This window comes from Papio anubis, chromosome 9, assembly GCF_008728515.1.
Source record: "Papio anubis isolate 15944 chromosome 9, Panubis1.0, whole genome shotgun sequence".
NCBI classification, from domain to species: Eukaryota; Metazoa; Chordata; class Mammalia; order Primates; family Cercopithecidae; genus Papio; species Papio anubis.
The window spans coordinates 13889766-13901950 of record NC_044984.1 but is presented as its reverse complement, the minus strand read 5'-3'; the positions used below and the strand labels follow the sequence as shown (position 1 = coordinate 13901950).

The 12185-nt window shown below is 41.4% G+C and overlaps 1 long non-coding RNA gene across 3 annotated transcripts in view; it reads right to left on the bottom strand.

Moving 5' to 3' along the window:
* LOC108580905 overlaps nt 1-12185 on the bottom strand; it is a 35486-nt gene that overhangs the window by 6169 nt on the left and 17132 nt on the right. Inside the window, exon 3 of one of the 3 annotated variants that reach the window (XR_002515560.2) lies at nt 1157-1213. The exons of the other annotated variants lie outside the window; for them this stretch is intronic. This is a non-coding gene — a long non-coding RNA (uncharacterized LOC108580905). The remainder of the gene's footprint in view (nt 1-1156; nt 1214-12185) is intronic. 3 annotated transcript variants of the gene reach the window in all.

Here is a 12185-nt window from a genome sequence, read left to right as displayed (position 1 = left end):
AATATACCAAAGGATCAATTATGCAGCTGGGAAAGATGAGATAGTCAGCACACTAAAACTGGGAAATACATTTGCATAAAACAACCACAGTATCCAGGAAAGTAGGACTAGAACCTCTCTATTAGACCAATCAGAATCTTGAAGAAGCTGTTCCTGGAACAGTTTGCATGAAACAAGTTCAAGCATGATGGGTGGGTATAATGAATGATGTGGTGCATTGCCCAGATCCCTTCAGGACTGAAGCACTCATTTTCTCAGCTGCCTGAGTCTCTTTCCTAAAACTGCTCTTAGCTGAAGAAAGTCATCTTGCCCCAGTTTGCATCTCTCTCCAGAAGCAGCCCATATTCAAAAACTGGTCAATGCAGGGATATAAACACCTAGCCCTCTTCCCCTGACATTGACATTTTTCAGTCTTGTGATTGCATCTTTCTTATCTCCCCTTCCCCTGCCAGCTCCGTGTTGAAAAGCCAGGATCTATCATGACTTAACTGCTCAGTTTGTGACTGTACACATTCTGAGTAATGGGAAAGCAGAAGCAGGACATAGGAACCTCTCTTGGTGGTCTCTGAATTCATCCTAGGACTGAAATTGGCCCCGATATTTCTGAATTTAAAATGAAACCCCTGGTCCATCCTCCAGAATGTTAAAACCAGGGACTACATTATGAGATTCATCTGTTAATTCCTTTAAAGAAATGAGCTGGGTGACCTGTTGGGGGATTTTTCCATCTCTAATTTTTCTGAATTCAGGCATTGAAAGCTAACCAACAATTAAGAAAGCCAGAAACGTAAGTCATCTGGGGTTGTTCAAACATGAGGTTAAGCTTTGAAAAATACTGTTCAAGAAATGTGCTCTTTGCTCATTTGGTTAATACAGGAGGCTTTTATGTTGTTTGCCTAGAAACCCTCTGACTCCTTTACTTTGGGTAGAGCAATACATGAAATTTGTCCCTACCCATTTCATCTAAGGATAATGACTACTCCTTGTGACCACAAACCTATAATAAATAAAGTAGGAAAATAATTTGCGTACATTGATGTTGTTAAGCATTCTGAGAGAGAATTTTCCTCCTTATGAGGAGTCTTGGAAAGGCCTAAAAGATAATAATTTAGTATTATAAAAGTATTCCAAGAAAATCATAAATGTTGGTACTTACTCCTAGGAGTGAATTAGACTTCAAACACGAGAGTATACCAAAGAAGAAATTATAGAGCTGAAAAAGAGGAGATAATTTTTTCACTATCCTGGTTAATACAGTTCTATAGAACAGCCACAGGATCCAGAAAGATGGGTCTAGAACTACAAAGTTTACTAGAAGCATATGGGCAATCTGCACCCATCTCTTTGAAAACATAAAAGAGAATTGGAAAAAATATAAAGCAAATTTAGTTCAATGTTCCACAAACAAGTATTCTAAGTGATAATACTCCAGTCAGTGTGCTGCCAAAATTGTTCTATGCCCAGACAAGTTCTATTGTCTTTATACAGCTCCTCTTAGAAATACATATATAATATATGTTTAATATACTAAATGTAATATATCAAACCTTCTGTGTGGTCCATCAGTAAAGGAATTTGTTTGAGTCTGTTGAGCATAGGGGTTTGCAAGATACTTTGACAATATAATGTTGTTTTCAGGGGGCATTGGCCAAAATCTTGCAGAACACTATTTAGAACCATTAATCAAGCCCAGCATCGCACTATTTCTTTCTACAGCATTCCTAGCATTCCACCTACATGTATGTAACATTTAACAAATATTTATCATATGCCTACTCTATGCCATATGATGTGGCCAATGTAGCAGATGGTCATTCAGTTTGTACTTGCAAACATGTGTTATGAAGCACTCTAGGCCACATGATATCCTAGTTTTTGTATATTGAATCAATTTAAACATTTTGGCCTTACTTCTTCTCTCTCAAACAAAACAGAACGAGTCTATTCTACTCAATTCTCTGCTCTTCTTTTCAGTCTTCCACATTGGATATGTTGCTCAGACACCTTCACACACCCATGCATCTTTTTCTGATTATATCCTAATTTATCAGCATCTGTCTTGCAGGACCCAATGTGAAGCACAACACATTTTCTGATAGTCTCAGAGTGCAATTAATTGTGACTGTTCATGATCCAAATCTTGTTGCATCTAAGACTGTATTTGCTTTTCTCATAGTTGCTTCTCACCAATGGCTTTGTTAAAACCTTCAGGTGTTTTTAACATAAAGCACTAGCAAGTCACATCTTTTGCCATGCTGTACTTGTGAACACATTTTGTCATCTAAATGCAAAGTGTATTTTATCACTATCTAAATGTCATCTTGTTAAATTCAATAGTTAAGATAATTTCATCATTCATTTTATTAGCTGTCTGTTAGAGATATGAATCTCCTGAAAATTTGATGACAATACCTTTGTCTATGTGCCTTTGAATAAATATGTTGACCAATAGGGATTAGAAACAGATATATCAACAAAAGAGCCAAAAGGGCAGGGTGAGGTAAGGCCTGGGAAGGTAATGCCAGGGAGAAGTGCTTGGCACTAAAATTCACTTCAAAGTTAGTTGTATTCACTGCTCTTTCACATGCATCCTCATTAGTCTGCTATATCAGAAATCCCAATGCAGATTTAGGAAGCCAATAAATTTGTCACATGCGCTATGTATGGTCAGTCAATTGGCCCTACTAGCTCTGTTCCCTTATTCAAAATGCCTAACAACTTTCCAGGTGATGCAAAATGATTAGTTAATATATTACCCAGTATAAAAGCATCTAACTGGACCAAAAGGACAGAAGGTAGAAGAAAGCTCATTAAAAGCTTACAGTGAATCAGATGCAGTGTCCTGTATGCAATGCTACTTATAGGACTTCCCAGACCAGGCTTCCTCACTCTTTCCCACCCCAGAGATTTGAGTCCGTGTTAGGCAGGTTCTATCATGAGCTTTGGCATAGGGGGCCTGACATCAGGTCAGTCCGATATAGACTTATGACAACCAAAAAAAATAAAAAATCTTGTCTAATCATCCAGACTTTCTCATTCTAGTAAAAAAACAAACAAACAAAAACAATGTAGATACATTAAATTTAGCAGAGTTTATTTGAGCAAAGAAACAGTTCATGAATCAGGCAGCATTCTGAAGCAGTAAAGGTTAAGAAAGCTCCATCCAGCAATATGAGCAAGCAGTATTTATAGACAGAAAAAGGAAGTGACGTGTAGAAATAGCCTGACTGGTGACAGCTCTGCATTTGCCTTATTTGGACATGTATAAGCAGTTTACAGGCCCTGCTTGGCTGAAAGCTCAGCTGCTATGATTGGCCAAAACTCAATTAGTCATGCCAAGAATATACTAACTGCAAGTTACGTTGTAGTGTATTTACATATTAAGTTAGGTTACAGTTTGTTACATATGGAGGCAGCTTTAGGCCAAATTTCATTTAACACTAGTGTCTCTTTTTCCATCTACTCCCTCCCCACCTACAGACCAAAACAAGCTGCCTTAGTCTTCCCAAGGAAATGTCTGCTTTGTAAAAATGGAATTTGGAGAGAACCATGTTGACACAAAGAAGTTGGTGTCAAATAGTGAACCTAAAGCTAGCGCAACAAGCTCTGGAACAAGAATCTTTGGAGCATAGGCCTTCAAGTATCTTTCAAATCATATTATAAAGTAGCAACCTAGGCTACCAACTCATAAAGAGGTTCTTTGCTGGCTGAACAGCAATCCAGGTTTCTCAAGCTGTCAATCAAATGTAAGAGAAAAATAGACCCAGACCAACGTGGTTTCTGAGAGATTCCCCAAATGAAGAGAAGCTTGAAGTTTATGTGGACCCCTCAGAATTGCTAGTTCCTGAAGAACCTGCATTTGTCCAGGACTGGATTGAAGGAGAAGCACGCTAGGCCTAACCACTAGAATGTCAGCAGCAGACTTGGAACTAGATTAGAGATGAGGTGTACATGTGTGTTTGCAATGAGAGAAAGAGGAGACACCATGTCAGTGCAGTATAACCCTCCTCTGACCCAGCTCAGTGAACACCCAATTCTTCACACAGACTCTACTCTTAATTCTGCTCTAGCAGCCCCAGATGTATACTGTTAATTTCTTATTTTTAAAAACGTATTTATTTTTAGTGCTGTCACATAGACACTTTATTTCCACTGGTTCTAACTGCATCTATGGGGAGCAGGAACAATATTGTCTGTAGTCAAGAGGTGTGGGAACAAAGTCAGGTAGGTTAAAGTCACTAAAAGCATAACAAGCACTGGAACTCAAATGTCAACACCTAAACACACCCTTTGCTACTTTTAAAGGTAAGAAGCTTGGAAAGTCTTTTTGCAAAAGGAAGACCAGGGACACACAGCAATGTGTGCAAACTAATCAGACTTGAAATCATATAGAAAAGAGAAGATCCAACCCTAATGCTAGAAAATGTGTTGAGAATGAAAATCTCCTTTGCAGTCATCGTTCATTTTCTAATAAGACTTCCTTGGAAATCACAAAGTCAAAAGTCATAGAAGTAACATTAAGTTCTTTTTAGAATGAAATCGGTCTAAAAAGCATTTTTGAGTGGTAGAGAGTCAGCCTCTTGTCTAGAACAAATTAGTTCCCTTGGATAAAAGTAAATAATTCAATTTTAATTTTGCAAGAAGGAAAAATAAACCTGTGCTTCAAAAATATTTGCAGGGTTTTTTTTTTTTATCCTTTGCACTCAGTGACCTGGAAGATGAAAAGAAGGCCCTGAGCCAAACCAAAATATGTCCATGGTTTTCCACAAGCTGGACTGGGTTTGTAAATGTTGCAGTGAGAAAACTTCAAAGTCATAATTTAGGTCTGTGCTGCTTGATATACACATACCTTGCAATTTTAAACAATGACATGATTTATTTCCTTCATGTTAAAAACAGATATTACTTGTAGAGTCTAAAAAAGATCTTGATATAATAAAGTGAGTTTTTAGGTATTCAAACTCTAGAATTGGCCCTACACAGTCTACAGTGTTTTTCTAGTATCCATATTCATAAGCCTCTAGGTTTCCAGGATCTTTCATGAGAGGCCACCCCGTAGCACAGTTAGTATATCTATCAAAGATGCTTTCCTGGCTTTGCTAATGCTGGTACACACAAACCTGGACTTTCAAAAAGAAGTGACAAACTGCCTTCCTTATGGCTTCAACTGCAAAACGACCTGCAGAATAAGTTAGGAAAGGTGGATGCACTAAAATGAAGGCTTCTCGATGTTCCCCATTTGATGGTGACACTCTGCTTTTTTTCCACAAATCACTGACAGATGTTCCACTAAACATGCACTCTTTGAGAAGGATGTATTGGAATGGTTACTCTTTCCTGAACGGGCATGAAATGTAAGTCACCTTCATCTCCCCTTATACTTCTCTAAACCTAATCGGGACTGATTTTTAGTATCTCTTTTCATGTCTTCTCCTTGTGCCCCAGTCACTGGAACCAAAGAGGGCCAAAATTGGAAGAGTAGACCCTTTCATTTGTTTAACACTTTCTCACACCATGATCTCATGTAACCCACTTCTCCCCTTTAGAAAGCTTAGGTGCACGTGTCTCTTAAGTTAGTATGGATATATATATACATCCTGCTCATTTCATGGCTCCATTTTACAGCCTGGAGATGGACTCTGGAGACCAGGGCACTGACTGTATCTAGAGGAGAATAAATACAAAAAGGAAAGGGGCTTAAAACTAAGCTCCATGACCAATGGTGAAAGAAATGAATGATATTTGATCTGGAGCAGAGAAGACATGTGTGCCTCAAGGTACAAACCTACAAAGGTCTAACATGTGGAAAGGAAAAAGATATACTACCCTAAGAGTAGCACTACGAACAAAGGATAAAAATTACAGAGAAGGATTTTGGTTCAACGAATGAAAAATCTAAAGAGAAGTTCAATTTGAAAATGCCTACTGGAGTAAGCTTATCATCACAGGATGATGTTTAAATAAGGGGAAACACCACCTGACAGGGACAGAGAAAAGGGAATTCCTGGAGAGGATGGTCAGGCCAAATGAAACGTCAAACCTTAGAATCCTGTGATTCTTATCTATGCCTAAATAGGAGAAACACACACAGCCAATACTTCTGTTCATAAAAACAGCTGTTAGTCCCTTCCACCCAGGACAGGGAGAGGGTTAGACAGTATGTTAAGATACAGAAACAGGCTGAAGGAATTTAGGCACTCCAGGAAATATAGAATGAGCATGTGAGAGTAGGCAAATAAGATGATTATAACTATGTTAGATGGGTGAGTAGTCATAGAAGTAACATTAAGTAAGGAGCAACTGTCTAGCATTTTAAACCTCCATCCTGACTCTTCCTTAATTTGCAGAGATAACATATATTTGAGGTAGGCATATTTAGGGCTTGGTTTTTCTTTTTTGGATAACTGATTTAATTCTTGAGGTCTTATCGAAACCATAGCCCTGAGTTGTGAATTAAATGTGGTCAGAAGCAGATAGGTAACTAAGAGCTTGACAATAAAGGAAAGAAAGAAGGAGTTTCTATTATTTTCTAAGCGTCTCTGTGACTCATAATCTTAAGTGTAATTAAACTAATACAAGCACGTATTACACATTTTATTTTGCTATGGTTTGTGTGACGTACTAGAAATGAAACTGATGGGGACGGGTCAAAGATGGCCAATTAGAAGCAGCTGCAATACCTGACTCTCACAGAGAGGAATGAAAGGAGCAAGTGAATACCCCATCTTCAACTGAAATATCCAGGTACTCGCAATGAGGCTAATCAGGAAAACAGCTCGACCCACGGAGAACGTAGAAAAGCAGGGTGGGGTGATAGCCTACCTGAGAGCAACACAGAGCCAACGGAACCTCCAACCCCAGCCACAGGAAGCGGTGAGTGAATGTGTGATCCCAGGAAACCAGACTTCTCCCACAGATCTTTGCAACTCTCGAATCAAGAGATTCCCTTGTGAGCCCACACCATAGGGCCTTGGGTCTGACATACAGAACTGTGTGGAGTCTCAGCAGAGCAGCTGCTCAGGCACACACAGCGACCCAGGAGCTTTACCTACTCTGGCTTTGGGATCCTCGGCAAGGCAGGAGACCCATATATACCCCTAGGAAGGGAGCTGAATCCGGGGGGGCCAAACAGTGTCAGTCTGTGGGCCCCATTTCCACGGCACCTCACAAGATAAGATCTACTGGCTTGGATTCCAGCCAGCTACTAGCAACAGGGTGGAGCCTGCCTGAGATGGGTCAGAGCCCCAGGGGACAGAGGCAGGCCACCATCTCTGCTATTTGGTCAATTCAGCCATTCCAGCCTATGAGCTTTGGAGAATCCAAATGGTCCAGACAAGGAAAGATCCCCACAACACAACATAGTTGCTTTGCCAGAATGTGGTCAGATTGCCTCTTTAAGCAGTGTCCCAAAACATTTCTCCTAACTGGGCAGGACCTCCCATCTGGAACCTTTGACCACTCCTGTCCATTTTCTATGGACAGAATTCTGATCTCTCCCTGGGGGAGACATATGGGCCACCACCTTGGTTGTTTGGACAACTAAGCCATTCCAGCCTGCAGGCTATGGAGAGTACAAGTTGACCAGCACAGAGGCAGCCCCCCAGCACAGCAGAGCTGTTTTGTCAAGGTGTAGCCAGACTGCTTCTTCAAACAGGAACCCAATCCACTCCTCCTTGCAGGGCAGGTCCTCCCAGTCAGGGTCTCTGGCTACCCTGCTCATATTCTGTGGACAGAGGTGTGATTTCTCCCTGGGATGGGGTGCTCAGGGGGAGGAGCAGGTCACCATCTTTGCTGTTTGAGTGACTCAGTCATTCCAGCCTGCGGGCTTTGGTGAGTCCAAGCTGACAGGGCCAGAGATGGTTCCGAGGACTCCATCATCCGAGGATTTGTCTTGTTAAGGTGTGGCCAGACTGCTTCTGTAAAAGGGAGCAGGATCCATTCCTCCTTGCTGGGCAGGGCCTCCCAGCTGGGGCCCCTGGCCACACCTACCCGTGTTCTATAACCGACAGAGTTCTAATTTCTCCCCAGAATGGGAGTGCCCATAAGATGGGGCAGGCTGCCACCTTTGCTATTTGGGCATCTCAGCTAGTCCACCCTGTAGGCCTTGGACTGGAGGCAGAAGGGATCCTCAGCACAGCACAGCTGCTCTATCAAAAAGCAGCCAGACTGATTCTTTAAGCAGGTCCCTGATCTCATTCCTAGTGACCCCAACCAGGGTCTCCAACCACCTTGTACAGGCACATTCAGTCCAGCAACAGATTAGTAGCCCCCAGGACAGAGCTCCCAGAAAGAGGGGCAGGCGGCCAACTTTGCTGTTTTGCAGTATTCACTGATGATACCTTCAGGTACTAGAAAAACTGAGGTGACTAGGGTCTGGAATGGACCCCAGCCAAACACAACAGCCCTACAGAACAGTGGCCAGGCTGTTAAAAGAAAAACAAACAAAGAAAAAACAACAATAACAACAACAACAGAAAACACAAAAGAACCCATCCAAAAGTGAGCAACCTTAAAGATCAAAAGTACATAAGCCCACAAAGATGAGAAAGTATCAGTACAAAAACACTGAAAACTCAAAAAGCCAGAGTGCCCCCTTTCCTCCAAATGACTGCAACACCTCTCCAGCAAGGGTTCAGAACTGGGCTGAGGCTGAGATGGCTGAAATGACAAAAGTAGTCTTCAGAATGTGGATGAAAACAAGCAAACAAACTGCTGAACTAAAAGAGCATGTTGTAACCCAATGCAAAGAAGTTAAGAAACATAATAAAACAATGCAGGAGTAGACAGCCAAAATAACCAGTACAGAGAGGAACATAATCGACATTATAGAGCTGAAAAACACACTACAAGAACTTCACAATGCAATTCCAAGTGTTAATAGCAGAATAGACCAAGCAGAGGAAATAATCTCAGAGCTTAAAGACTGTCTTTCTGAAATTACAGACAGACAAGAATAGAGAAAAAGGAATCAACAAAACCTCCAATATGGGATTATGTAAAGAGACTAAATCTATGACTGATTTGGGTACTGAAAAGAGATGGAGAGGCTGGAATCAATTAGGAAAACATACTTCAGGGTATCATCCCAGAGAACTTCTGCAATCTAGCTACACAGGCCAACATTCAAATTCAGGAAATGCAGATAACCCCAATAAGATACTTTACAAGATAATCCCCAATACACATAATCATTAGATTCTCCTAGGTCAAAATGAAAGAAAAAAATGTTAAGGGCAGCCAGACAGAAAGGCTAGGTCACCTAATGAAAGGAAGCCCATCAGACTAACAGCAGACCTCTCAGTAGAAATCTTACAAGCCGGAAGAGATTAGAGGCCAATATTCAACATTCTTAAATAAAAGAATTTCCGGATTCCATTCCAAGATGGCCGAATAGGAACAGCTCCAGTCTGCAGCTCCCAGCGTGATCAATGCAGAAAACGGGTGATTCCTGCATTTCCAACTGAGGTATCTGGTTCATCTCATTGGGACTGGTTGGACGGTGGGTGCAGCCCACGGAGGGTGAGATGAAGCAGGGTGGGGCATCACCTCACCTGGGAAGTGCAAGGGGTCGGGGGATTTCCCTTTCCTAGCCAAGGGAAGCCATGACAGATGGTACCTGGAAAAATGGGACACTTCCGCCCAAATACTGTGTTTTCTAATGGTCTTAGCAAATGGCACACCAGGAGATTATATCCCATGCCTGACTCGGAGGGTCCCACGCCCATGGAGCCTTGCTCACTGCTAGTGCAGCAGTCTGAGATTGACCTGCAAGGCAGGAGCCTGGCAGGGGAAGAAGTGTCCACCATTGCTGAGGCTTGAGTAGATAAACAAAGTGGCCAGGGGAAGCTCGAACTGGGCAGAGCCCTCTGCAGCTCAGCAAGGTAGACTCCACCATGGGGGCAGGGCATAGCTGAACAAAAGGCAGCAGAAACTTCTGCAGAATTAAACATCCCTGTCTGACAGCTCTGAAGAGAGCAGTGGTTCTCCCAGCATAGTGTTTGAGCTCGGAGAATGGACAGCCTGCCTCCTCAAGTGGGTCCCTGACCCCCATGTAGCCTAACTGGGAGACACCTCCCAGTAGGGGTCGATTGACACCTCATACAGGCAGGTGCCCCTCTGGGACGAAGCTTCCAGAGGAAGGATCAGGCAGCAGTGTTTGCTGTTCTGCAATATTTGCTGTTCTACAGCCTCCACTGGTGATTCCCAGGCAAACAGGATCTGGAGTGGACCTCCAGCAAACTCCAACAGACCTGCAGCTGAGGGCCTGACTGTTAGAAGGAAAATTAACAAATATAAAGGAACAGCATCAACATCAACAAAAAGGACATCCACACCAAAACCCCATCTGTAGGTCACGAACATCAAAGTCCAAAGGTGAATAAAATCACAAAGATGAGGAGAAACCAGAGCAGAAAAGCTGAAAATTCTAAAAACCAGAGTGCCTCTTCTCCTCCAAAGGATCACAGCTCCTAACCACCAATGGAACAAAGCTGGATGGAGAATGAGTTTGATGAGCTGACAGAAGTAGGCTTCAGAAGGTCGGTAATAAAAACTTCTCCAAGTTAAAGGAGGATCCCATCACAGGAAAGCTAAAAATCTTGAAAAAAAAGATTAGATGAATGGCTGATAAGTACATTCAGCAAAGTCTCAGGATACAAAATCAATGTGCAAAAATCACAAGCATTCCTATACACCAATAACAGACAAACAGAGAGCCAAATCATGAGTGAACTCCCATTCACAATTGCTTCAAAGAGAATAAAATACCTAGGAATCCAACTTACAAGTGATGTGAAGGACCTCTTCAAGGAGAACTACAAACCACTGCTCAATGAAATAAAACCTCTTTCCACAAACAAATGGAAGAACATTCTATGCTCATGAATAGGAATAATCAACATCGTGAAAATGGCCACACTTCCCAAGGTAATTGATAGATTCAATGCCATCTGCATCAAGCTACCAATGACTTTCTTCACAGAACTGGAAAAAACTACTTTAAAGTTCATATGGGACCAAAAAAGAACCAACATTGCCAAGACAATTCTAAGCAAAAAGAACAAAGCTGTAGGCATCAGCTACCTGACTTCAAACTATACTACAAGGCTACAGTAACCAAAACAGCATGGTATTTGTACCAAAACAGATATATAGACCAATGGACCAGAACAGAGGCCTCAGAAATAATACTCTACATCTACAACCATCTGATCTTTGACAAACCTGACAAAAATAAGAAATGGGGAAAGGATTCCCTATTTAATAAATGGTGCTGGGAAAACTGGCTAGCCATATGCAGAAAACTGAAACTGGACCCCTTCTTTACACCTTATGCAAAAATTAACTCAAGATGTATTAAAGCCTTAAATGTAAGACCTAAAACCATAAAAACCCTAGAAGAAAACCTGGGCAATACCATTCAGGACATAGGCATGGGCAAGGACTTCATGACTGAAACACCGAAAGCAATGGCAACAAAAGCCAAAATGGACAAATAGGATCTAATTAAACTAAAGAACTTGCGCACAGTAAAAGAAACTACCATCAGAGTGAACAGACAACCTACAGAATGGGAGAAAATTTTTACATTTTATCCATCTGACAAAGGACTAATATCCAGAATCTACAAAGAACTTAAACAAATTTACAAGAAAAAAACAAACAACCCCATCAAAAAGTGGGCAAACGATATGAACAAACACTTCTCAAAAGAAGACATTTATGCAGCCAACAGACACACGAAAAAATGCTCATCATCACTGGTCATCAGAGAAATGCAAATCAAAACCACAATGAGATATCATCTCACACCAGTTAGAATTGTGATTATTAAAAAGTCAGGGAACAACAGATGCTGGAGAGGATGCGGAGAAATAGGAATGCTTTTACACTGTTGGTGGGAGTGTAAATTAGTTCAACCATTGTAGAAGACAGTGTGGTGATTCCTTAAGGATCTAGAACTAGAAATACCATTTGACCCAGCAATCCCATTACTAGGTGTATACCCAAAGGATTATAAATCATGCTACTATGAAGACACATGCACTCATATGTTTATTGTGGCACTATTCACAATAGCAAAGACTTGGAACCAACCCAAATGTCCATCAGTGATAGACTGGATTAAGAAAATGTGGTACATATACACCACAGAATACTATGCAGCCATAAAAAAAGGATGAGTT